The following is a 12,698-nucleotide window of genomic DNA, read 5'->3' on the forward strand; positions in this document are numbered from 1 at the left end:
CCAAATATAAATATCCAGTGGATCTCCCGGGTGCAGTCCCGTAGTCCAACTCATAAATGCGCGGGGATCTACCGAAATACCACATTCGTAGTCCCAAATATAAATACTCAATACTGGGGAAATCTACCGGGTGCAATCCCGTAGTTCTAACGTAAAAGTGCAGGGGGATCTCCCGGAATACAAATCCGTAGTCCCAAAGTAAACATACATGGGGATCTCCCAGGATACCGTCCCGTAGTCCCAAAGTAAATGCACAGCAGCAACAAGAAGAATACTCAATTCAATCAAATTTCACACCAAGGTAAAGCAGGTATTTCTAACCTAGCATGCTGCACATAATTCACATAGGGCAGTAGAACAAATAAGCAGTTAAATCAATTAGACATGCTTCCCTAAGCTAACAACAGGCTTAACTTGCAAGTAGTATAAACGGAAAGGAAAAACACAAATTCTAATACTTAATGGAAATCGGATTTTTCAACAATTAGCACAAGTACGCACTCGTCACCTTACGTACAAGGCATTTCAAACATCAATAATACCAAATCCTAAGGGGAGTTTCTCCCACACAAGGTAGACAAGCCACTTACCTCGAATTGGCTCCAAATCAACCCGAAACCACGTTCTTGCCACGAGTATTCGACTCCAAATGGCCCAAATCTATTCAATTCAATTGCATAATGTAAATAACACTTCAAGTAACTGATTCTACAAATAAATTCCAAGCTAATACGCAAAATTATGTAAAATGACCAAAACACCCCTCGGGCCCACGTCTCGGAATCGGGTAAAATTTATATTTTCAGAATTCTCATACTCTCACGAGTTCATGCATACCAAAATTATCCAAATCCAAGGTCAAATTCCCAATCAAAATTCGAATTCTAGGTCTAAGAACTTTCTTCCAATTTTTCCCCAACTAATCATTTCCAATCCGAAATTAATGATAAAACTAACAATGGATTAGTGGAATACAACTAGAAAGAGATGAGGAATTGTTACCCAATGATCTTCTCTTCAAAAACCCCACAAAATCTCCCTACCCCGAGCTCCAATTTGATTTTATTTCCAGAGTTTTGAACTAAACCCTCGATTCTGCCCCTTTTCTGACTAGTGAAACCGCATCTGCGGTCCCGCTTCTGCGAAGACCCGGTCGCATCTGCGATATTTCATTAAAGGGGGATATCCGCACCTGCGACTGCTCTACCGCAGATGCGGTGCCGCTCTGCGGTGCCCTGACCGTAATCTGCGGTCAATTCTCTTCTAGCCTCAAACCGCTTCTGCGGCTGTTGGAACCGCTTCTCGCGTGGTCGCGCATCTCGGTCCCCAAGCCGCAAGGTGCGGTTATATAGCAGACTTGAAACTTCAGCTGCAACTCTCAACTCCAAACCTTTCCGTTAACCACCCGAAATCATCCTGAGGCCCCCGGACCTCAACCAAAAGACAGACAAGACATATACCACTACCCAAACTTACCAATCCTCAAAACACCTTAAACAAACATCAATCAACCAACTAGATCGAATTCAAGCCTAAGAACTCAAAACTCTCAAAATATCGCTTTCGATCAAAAAGTCTATCAAACCTCGTCCGAATGGACCTGAAAGTTTGCACACACGTCACATTCAAACTCTACGGAGCTACTCCAACTTCCGAATCCATTTCGACCTTCGGATCAAAATCTCACTATCGAACCGGAAATCTTCAAAATTTCAACCTTCCGGCGTTTCAAGCCTAAATTAGCTACGGACCTCCAAAACAACAATCCGAACACTCTCCTAAACCCGAAATCACCTAACGGACTAGGCGAAACCATCGGAATTCCATTCTGAGGCCGTCTTCACACAACTCTGACTACGTCAAATTTCCAAAACTTAAGCTCTCATTAGGGACTAAGTGTCCAAAACTCTCCGATTCCAAATAAATCTTCCCGGCAACTCACAATAGTAGAAACAAATACGGGAATGCAATTAATAGGGATCGGAGCATTAATTCTTCAAAAACGACCGGCCGGGTCGTCACATCCTCCCACACCTTAAACATTCGTTCGTCCTCGAACAGCATAGAGACATACTGAAGTAGTGAAAAGATGAGGGTAACGGCTGCGCATATCCTGCTCGGTCTCCCAGGTCGCCTCCTCGACCGGCTGACCCCACCACTGAACCTTCGCAGATGCAATGTTCTTTGACCTCAACTTTCGAATCTGCCTGTCCAATATTGCCATTGGCTCTCAACATAAGATAGATCCTTGTGCAACTGGACTGAACTGAAATCCAACACATGCGACGGGTCACCGTATACCTCCGGAGCATCGAAACATGAAATACCGGGTGAACTCCTGTCAGGCTGGGAGGTAAGGCAAGCTCATAGGCGACCTCCCCAACACGCCTCAATATCTCAAAAGGGCAATAACCTCGGACTCATCTTCCCTTTCTTCCCAAATCTCATAACGCCCTTCATAGGCGAAACCCGAAGTAGAACCCGCTCTCCAACATGTAGGAAACATCTCGAACCTTGCCGGTCCGCATAACTCTCTTGTCTGGGCTGGCTGTACGGAGTCTATCCTGAATCACCTTGACCCTCTCCAAATCATCCTGAACCAGGTCTGTGCCCAATAATCTAGCCTCACCCGGCTCAAACCAACCCACCGGAGATCTACACGCCTACATATAAAGCCTCATACGGTGCCATCTGAATGTTGGGACTGATAGCTGTTGTTGTAGCAAACTCCGCCAATGGCAAGAACTGATCCAAGACCCTCCAAAACTCAATCACACACGCACGAGAGCATATTCCTCAAGAATCTTAATAGAACGCTCGGACTGTTCCGTCCGTCTGAGGTGGAAATGCTGTGCTCAAACTCCACACCGAGTCCTAACTCATGATGTACAGCTCTCCAGAACCGTGATTGTGAACTGAAGTACCTCTGTCTGAAATGATGGAAACTGGAATACCATGCAGACGGATAATCTCCGGATGTAAATCTCCGCCAACCGCTCCAAAGATAGGTAGTACATACAGGAATGAAATGTGCGGACTTGGTCAGCCTCCACAATAACCCAAATGGCATTGAACTTCCTCAAGGTCCGTGGGACCCAGATACGAAGCCCATTGGTGATCCGCTCCCACTTCCACTCCGGAATCTCTATCTGCTGAAGCAATCCACCTGGTCTTTGGTGCTCATACTTCACCTGCTGACATTAATAGCACCGAGCTACAAAATCCAGCTATATCTTTCTTTCATCGCCCTCCACCAATAGTGTTGTCTCAAATCCTGATACATCTTCGTGGCACCCGGATGAATGGAATACGCGAGCTATGGACTCTCCCTAGGATCAACTCCCGAAAGCCCATCAACATTGGGTATACAAACTCGACCCTGCATCCTCAACACCCCGTCATCACCAATAGTCACATCTCGAGCATCGCCATGCAACACCTTGTCCTTGAGGACAAGCAAATGAGGGTCATCAAACTGACGCTCCTGGATACAATCAAACAAGGAAGACCGAGAGACCACGCAAGCTAGAACCCAACTGGGCTCCGAAAGATCCAACCTCACAAACTGGCTGGCTAAGGCCTGAACATCCATCGCCATGGGCCTCTGCTGCTGGTGCTAAATAAGCCAAACTCCCCAAACTCTCCGTCCGGCGACTCAAAGCATCGGCCACCACATTGGCCTTGCCCGGGTGATACAAAATAGTGATATCATAGTCCTTCAGCAGCTCTAACCACCTCCTCTGGTGCAAATTAAGTTTCTTCTACTTGAACAGATGCTGCAAACTCCGGTGATCAGTATAAATCTCGCAAGGCACACCGTACAAATAATGACGCCAGATCATCAAGGCGTGAACAATGGCAGCTAACTCGAGATCGATCATGGACAGGATAATTCTTCTCATGAACCTTCAACTGTCTGGACGCGTAGGCAATCATCCTACCGTCCTGCATCAATACCGCTCCAAGGCCAACCCTCGAGTCATCACAATAGACAGTATAAGACCCCGAACCAGTAGGCAATATCAAAATGGGGGCTGTAGTCAAAGCTGTCTTGAGCTTCTAAAAGCTCTCCTCACACTCTTCCGTCCACTGGAACGGAGCACCCATCTGGGTCAGCCTGGTCATAGGGGCTGCAATAGATGAAAACCCCTGAACAAATCGACGGTAATAACCTGCCAAGCCAAGAAAACTGCGGATCTCTGTAGCTGAGGATGGTGTGGGCCAACTCTGCACTGCCTCCACTTTCTTCGGATCCACCTGAATGCACTCACTCGAAACTACGTGACCCAAGAATTCCACGGAATCCAGCCAAAACTCACATTTCGAGAACTTAGCATTTAATTTCTTCTCTCTCAAAGTCTAGAGCACTGTCCTCAGGTGCTGCTCATGATCTTCCCGACTCTGGGAATACACCAGAATGTTGTCAATAAAGACAATGACGAATGAATCAAGATATGGCCGGAATACACAGTGCATCAAATGCATGAAGGCTGCTAGGGCATTGGTCAGCCCAAATGACATAACAAGGAGCTCGTAATGACCATACCGAGTTCTGAAGGCAGTCTTCGGGCTATCTGGCTCCCGAATCTTCAATTGATGATAGCCTGAACGCAAGTCAATCTTAGAAAACACTCGAGCACCCTGCAACTGATCAAACAGGTCATCAATACGAGGCAAGGGATAACGGTTCTTCACTGTAACCTTGTTCAGCAGGCGATAATCAATACACATATGCATAGAACCATCCTTCTTCTTCACAAATAAGACAGGAGCACCCCAAGGTGATACACTGGGCCGAATGAAACCCTTATCAAGCAATTCCTGTAACTGCTCCTTCAACTCCTTCAACTCAGGAGGAGCCATACGGTACAATGGAATAGAAATGGGCTGAGTTCCCGGCAATAGATCAATGCCAAAATCAATATCTCTATCAGGCGGCATGCCCGGAAGGTTGATAACTGTGATTTTAACACGTTTTATGCCCATACTTGCCTATGCCTTATGTATGAATTGTCATGAAATAGACTCAGAATGCTTACAAAGTGCACTTGATTGCAGGTTTGAGCGACAAGATGACGAAAGTCAAGAATCAGCTCGAAACGGAGTGAAACCTGCTCAAGTATCAAAAATCATTGAAGTAGGGACAGGAGGACCTAGCGCGGACCGCACTGATTTGTTGCGCGGCCGCGCTAGGAGATTCAGAGAGCACCCATTTCAGGAGTCTCCAAGCGCGGTCAGCGCTCATTTCTACGCGGTCAGCGCTGGTGTCTACGCGGTCGCGCTTCAGTGTTGTGCGGTTCGCGCTCATTAGCCTGTGCAGCCGCGCTACTTCTTTGTGCGGTCCGCGTCCCCAGTTCCAGAAGTGAATGATCGAAGGCCAAGACCCCTACGCGGCCGCGCTGCATTTATGCGCGGTCCGCGCCAGCCCTGCAAGGGTATTTTTGTCCGATTTTTCTGGCATAGTATAAATAGAATATTTTATTATTTTTAGGTCAAGTTTTAGACATCAGATAGCAGCAGCACTCGTCAGATTCAAGTTTTAGCCTATTTTGGGCATTTTAATCTTATTTTAACGTGGATTCGTGTAGATTAACTTCCTAGTAATTATTATGTTGATTTTATATACTTCTTCTTTAATTTCTGTTGCTATTATGGCTAGCTAAACCCATTAGCTAGGGTTGTGGCTCAACCCTAGTGTGGGTAATTAATGGGTGTGATTGTTTAGTGCTTGAATGATGTTGGGTGTTTGATATTTGGGTTGATTTTATGTTGTAACTAGGATTTGGTGGTTGCAAACACTAAGTCTAGCTTAGTGAGTCTTGACTCTTCTTGAGAAAGAGTGTATATGACTCCAAAGTTAACCCAACAAGGAATTGGGATGGACCCATGAGAATGGAAGTCCCAATTAACGGGTAAGACCTCGAGAGAGTGATTACCCAACTTGAACCCTAAGTTGCTTGGTTTGTTAGCCTACCCAATTGGTCTCGAGAGAGTCAATTGGGCAAAATCACTCTTTCTACCGAGAGGTGTGAGGGTGAGTGCTATCGTGCAACGGTTATATCATAAGCCCCATAATCATCATTCTCGTATTAGGAATCTCTACCCGTTAGTTGACCACCTAGGTAAATGCCACGACCTTAGTGCCTTTCTCTATCTTGCATACAATCTAGATTAAATCTCTTCGCATAATTTAGTTATAATTAGTAGTTGTTAAATTGTAGTTCATAATCACAAAAACCCAAAAATGATAGAAGATCAATTAGAAGCAAACACGCAATTCTAGGCTAAACAAATATCCAACTCCCTTTCTAGCTCCCTGTGGAAATTGACCCCGATACCACTATTGGGTAAAAGTATTAGCGCCCACTCTTCCTAAGATTGAGTCCGCTGCGACCTAATCAAAGGTCAGCTGGAAACACATCAGAGAAATCCCGTACCACTGGGACTGAATCAATTGTAGGGGTATCAATACTGACATCTCTCACCTAAGCTAGATACGCGTCACACCCCTTCTCAACCATACGCTGAGCCTTAAGGAATGAAATAACTCTACTGGAAGTATGATCTAAGGTACCCCTCCACTCAACACGCGGCACACCTGGCATAGCCAGCGTCACGGTTTTGGCGTGACAATCAAGAATAGCATAATGGGGTGACAACCAGTCCATGCCCAGAATAACATCAAAGTCTACCATGCTGAGCAATAACAAATCGGCTCTGGTCTCAAAACCAATAAGAGCAATCAAACACGACCGATAAATGCGTTCCACAACAAGAGAATCTCCCACAGGAGTAGAAACATAAACAGGGGAACTCAAAGAATCCCGAGATACACCCAAATGTGGAGCAAAATAAGAAGACACATAAGAATAAGTGGAGCCTGGATCGAATAAAACCGATGCATCTCTGTGATAGACCAAAATAGTACATGTAATGACAGAATCGGAGGCAACAGCCTCAGTACGGGCAGGAAGGGCATAGTATCTGGCATGGCCTCCCCCTCGAGGGCGACCTCTACCTCCCCGACTTCCACCTCTAGCTGGCTGCGCAGGTGGGGTAGCAACTAGTGCTGTGATCATAGCCTCAGAACTCTGCGGGACATGCTGTGGCTGAGAGGTCTGTTGAGGTGCACCCCTCCTAAGTCTGGGGCAATCCCTCACCATATGGCGTGTGTCACCACACTCAAAACAAGCTCTACGAGGACGTGGCGGATGTGACTGGCTCGGGCCAGGTCTGCTAGACTGACCACTGGAGCACCCTGTGCAGGAGACACACTAGATACTGGAGGTGCATAATAAGGCTCCTGAGGCCTAGGAGGAGCTGGAATACCACTGGCTGCGGGAAGAGCTGAATGAACAGGGCGACTCATATAACTCCTACCATGACGACCTGCAGCTGGGGCACGGGCACCAGAATAATGGCCCGACTCTCGAGACCTCTTGGCCTCCCTCTCCTCTCTATCCCTAGCATGCATACCCTCAATCCTCCTAGCAATGCTCACCACCTACTGATAAGAAATATCCATCTCTAACTCACGAGCCATGCTAGACCTGATGCTGGGAATAAGCCCCTCAATAAACCGGCGAACCTTCTCGCGAACCGTAGAAACCAAAGCTGGTGCATGTCTAGCCAAGTCGGTGTAACGGACAGCATACTCCGAGACAGTCATAGTACCCTGGCGCAAGTGCTCAAACTCTGCACGCCAAAGCGTTGTCCTGAAAACTGGGGAACATACTCCTCTCAGTGAACCATATCTGAAAACTGAGCCCAAGTCAGGGAAGCTGCCTCATCCGACTGTCTACTCATAAGCACGCCACCATTATACGATTAGGAATCGGATATTCCTACTATTAAGTTCTGGAATTGTATATCAGTTAATTTAGAAGGGTATGAATCGCATCTTGGCTTCTGAGTATCCTGATATTAGTACCTACCGCATGGTACGCTCTGATTATTAATGACGGCTTATGATCCTGCTAATTGATATGATCCAAGTAGAACATCATCTGAGCGTATATAGTCCAGCGTGATTATTGTACTTCGAGTTTGATATCTACTTTTCTTAATGATACCATCTCAAAGGCTCTCTTTCTGTGCTTCCACATTGCCTCCATGATGACATATTAGTTCCGTCTTTTCATCTATTAGTTCTGAGCCTGGGCTTCTATACCTAAGGCTGTATGTCATGTATGAGATTATTATGCTGGTATTTCAAATGATTCAAACATAAGCAAACTAATAATGTACTCTATTAGAAGAAACTATGAATAAAATATTTCTCCTTTATCTCCCTTAATTAAGAAAATTAAAATCCTAGTAATTTATATCGACCTTATATGAGATGTTGAGTATTATGCTGGGTTCTATGCAGCTCCGTGTGCTCCTCTCACCCCCGACATCCATGTGGTAATGTAGACATGCCAGCAATGGGGATATCACCCTTATGCAGTGAAGCTAAAGTGGTAGTATCGTAAGATCATTGAAACTACTTAAACTCATTGATATTACTGCGCACACAATCTGGACCTCATTGTTCTCTGTGCTTGGTAAGTTGATTGTTATGTTGATATGTAGTGCGCGTTATCGAGGTGGTTCTAGTACTCAGGCTTTGGAACTTGCTCTTTGGTGGCACCGCCTCGGTGGCAAGCTTGCACGGGTGCCTCTGGCTTGGCACCACGAGCACTCGTCCCTCGCCTCTAACCCCAGCCCCGGCCTCTGACGCATCCATGTATGGGGGGGCGCGGGTGCCTGATCATCTCGGGTACGCAACGTGTCCTCCACCATGCTGTAGAGAATAGAAGAACAGAAGTTAGATTGTGGATAGTCCAAATAATCCTCGCAAGACAAGGCAAATCAATGAAGTGGAATTTCCCTAACAGTTACATCTAGCCTTTCGTAGGATAAAGTACAAAACGTCCTCCGTACCGGATCGCGAGATTCTAATAAACCGGCTTGTGAGATATCATGACTCCTATGTACCTAGTGCTGCTGATACAACTTGTCACTGACACCCCGGTTCGCATCTCATGAACCAGTCCGTGATGGCACGGCAGTGGCCTAGTCTCTACGACCAGGTAAGCCTAACATCATAAAAAATAATAAAACTTGCGAAAGAAAGTAAAATTAGAACCGAATAGTGGAAATAAAAATTGTCGCGCAGAATGCCGTTCGGTCAACACAGATGATCAACTCTCGACAACTAATCAATATTTCTCCCAAAACCTGGATCTCATGATACAAAGCGTTTGAATGTTGATCAGTAAACTCTCCCAGAGAATTCTAACAAAGGGAAAATACAGAGCCTAAATGTTTAAAGCAAGAGTAGAAAATGGACTCGTTCGGGTCTGCGGACGCGGCAGATATACGTCGGAGTCTCTACATCCGATGCGACACCTCGCCTCCAAGCGGTGATAAGTCCTGGGTTGCAGTCTCCTGGATTCTCGACATGAAGAAACATGCTCAGGAAGGGCAATGAAGTTACACCATATGCGGTATCTCAGCAGTAAGTGCAAGCCTAACCTCCGGTCGGGTAGTTGACGAGGAAGGTCAGGTGCCCACGAGGTTTAAGAGGAAATAACAAAGATATATATAACAGTAGTAGAATAGCCGTGGTGCTTAAGTGCAAGCAGTAAAAGGTAAAACACAGTGATAGAAGAACAAGCAACATACTTTTACAAGAAACAATAGTAATCACGGTAAAAATATATACTAGCATCAACGCAGAGATAACAAACGGGGGATGCTCCAGGAGTACGTCGCTGTACTCCCCAAAGTATAAATATCCAGGGTATCTCCCGGGTGCAGTCCCGTAGTCCAACTCATAAATGCACGGGGATCCCGGAATACCACATCCGTATCCAAATATAAAATACTCAATCAACTGGGGGAATCTAACCGGGTGCAATCTGCGTAGTTCCAACGTAAAAGTGCACGGGGGATTACGGAATAAAAATGTCGTAGTCCCAAAGTAAACATATAGGCGCGGAATGCTCCCGGGATATCCCGTCCGTAGTCCAAAGTAAATTCACAGCAGCAACAAGAAGAATACTCAATTCAATCAAATTTCACACCAAGGTAAAGCAGGTATTTCTAACCTAGCATGCTGCACATAATTCACATAGGGCAGTAGAACAAATAAGCAGTTAAATCAATTAGACATGCTTCCCTAAGCTAACAACAGGCTTAACTTGCAAGTAGTATAAACGGAAAGGAAAAACACAAATTCTAAGTACTTAATGGAAACCGGATTTTTCAACAATTAGCACAAGTACGCACTCGTCACCTTACGTACAAGGCATTTCAAACATCAATAATACCAAATCCTAAGGGGAGTTTCCCCCACACAAGGTAGACAAGCCACTTACCTCGAACCGGCTCCAAATCAACCCGAAACCACGTTCTTGCCACGAGTATTCGACTCCAAATGGCCCAAATCTATTCAATTCAATTGCATAACGTAAATAACACTTCAAGTAACTGATTCAACAAATAAATTCTAAGCTAATACGCGAAATTAGGTAAAATGACCAAAAAGCCCCTCGGGTCCACGTCTCGGAATCGGGTAAAATTTATATTTTTCGTTAACCACCCGAAATCATCCCGAGGCCCCCGGGACATCAACCAAAAGCACAGACAAGACATATACCACTACCCAAACTTATACCAATCCTCAAAACACCTCAAACAACATCAAATCAACCAATTAGCATCGAATTCAATCCTAAGAACTTCAAAACTCTCAAAATACGCTTTCGATCAAAAATTCTATTAAACCTCGTCCGAATGACCTGAAATTTTGCACACACGTCACATTCAACTCTACGGAGCTACTCCAATTTCAAAAATTCCATTCCGACCCTCGGATCAAAATATCACTATCGAATCGGAAACTTTAAAATTTCAACCTTCGGCATTTCAAGCCTAAATTAGCTACGGACCTCCAAAACACAATCCGAACACGCTCCTAAACCCGAAATCACCTAACGGAGCTAACGGAACCATCTGAATTCCATTCCGAGACCGTCTTCACACAGCTCTGACTACGGTCAAATTTCCAAAACTTAAGCTCTCATTTAGGGACTAAGTATCCCAAAACTCTCCGAATTTCCAAATAAATCTTCCTGGCAACTCACAATAGCAGAAATAAACACGGGGAATGTAGTTAATAGGGGATTGGGGCGTTAATTCTTAAAATGACCGGCCGGGTCGTTATAATTAGAAGATTGTCCAACATGGACATAAATACGGATTGGAATATTCTCTGCAGGAATATGTGATTTTGTTATCCTTTTCAAATCTATAAATGTGTCTGGCATTTGATTTGCTGTTTTCTGCAAATGAATAATCTTTTGCACCTCTTTTTCACAAAATAGAGGCACGTGGATCAAGGTGAGCCAACGATGGATTTTTCCACAAAATTTTCCATTTGGTTTTGCTAATTTCTCCCCTAATTTTGGGAAAAGTGTCTCATTGAATCAACCGTTTGCAAATCGAGCTGTGAACAAATCCTCCGTTAATGTTTTGAGGTAGCAAATAATGGAGGGCGATTCAAACCTAACATATATTCCTGACCTTATTTGAGGACCTATTTGGTGTGGTATGACGATGCTACATGCACATATACTGCGCATCCAAAATTCTGAAATGGGATATATTAGATTTATGATCCAAAACTAATTGCAACGGGAAATAATTATGATAATTTATCGGTTTGAGACGAACTAGCATTGCTGCATGCAAAATGGCATGACCCCAAACAGAAGTGGGTAACCTCATTTTCATGAGTAACGGTCTTGCTATCAATTGCAGATGTTTAATCAAAGACTCTGCAATACCATTTTGAGTATGAACATGAGCTACAGGATGTTTCACTATTATCCCAATTGATAAGGAATAATCATTAAATGCTTGGGAAGAAAATTCAGCCACATTACCGAGTCTAATAGACTTAATTGGATTATCGGAGAATTGTGCCCGTAGTCGGATTATTTGTGCCATTAATTTTGCAAACGCCAGGTTGCGAGATGACAATAGGTACGCATGAGACCATCTAGAAGATGTATCTATTAAGAACATAAAATATCTAAACGACCCCCTAGGTGGGTGAATAAGTCCACAAATATCCCCTTGTATACGTTCCAATAACGCAGGGGACTCAATCCCAACCTTTATTGGTGATGGTCTAATAATTAAGTTGCCTTGATAACAAGAAGTTCAAGAAAATTTATTATTTAAAAAAATCTTTAAATTCTCTAATGGAAGCCCATTTGAGTTTTCTATAATCCGTCTTATCATAATTGATGCAGGATGTCCCAATCGATCATGCCAAAGTACAAAAGTATTGGAATAAGTAACCTTTGGTTTACGATAGAATGTGCCTCGATTTCACTAATTCTTGTCCAATATAGGCTACAAGATAAATGTGACCCGATAGGTCATCTAGAGTTTTAAACCTTAAATTTGTGTTTCGAAGCCTCCAATAGCTTATTTAAGCCTTTCTCAATTTGCGCGCTTAGTCCGAATATTTTTCGGAAGGCTTTTATGTTAAAAATTGATAAAAATACGAAATTTTACCTTAAAAATCTATTCGAGTTGACTTCGGTCAACATTTTGAGCAAACGGATCCGGATCCGTATTTTGACGGTCCCGGCGGTCCGTATCGTGATTTGGGACCTAGGCGTATGCCCGGAATCGAATTC

The sequence above is a fragment of the Nicotiana attenuata genome, unplaced genomic scaffold, assembly GCF_001879085.1.
Source record: "Nicotiana attenuata strain UT unplaced genomic scaffold, NIATTr2, whole genome shotgun sequence".
NCBI classification, from domain to species: Eukaryota; Viridiplantae; Streptophyta; class Magnoliopsida; order Solanales; family Solanaceae; genus Nicotiana; species Nicotiana attenuata.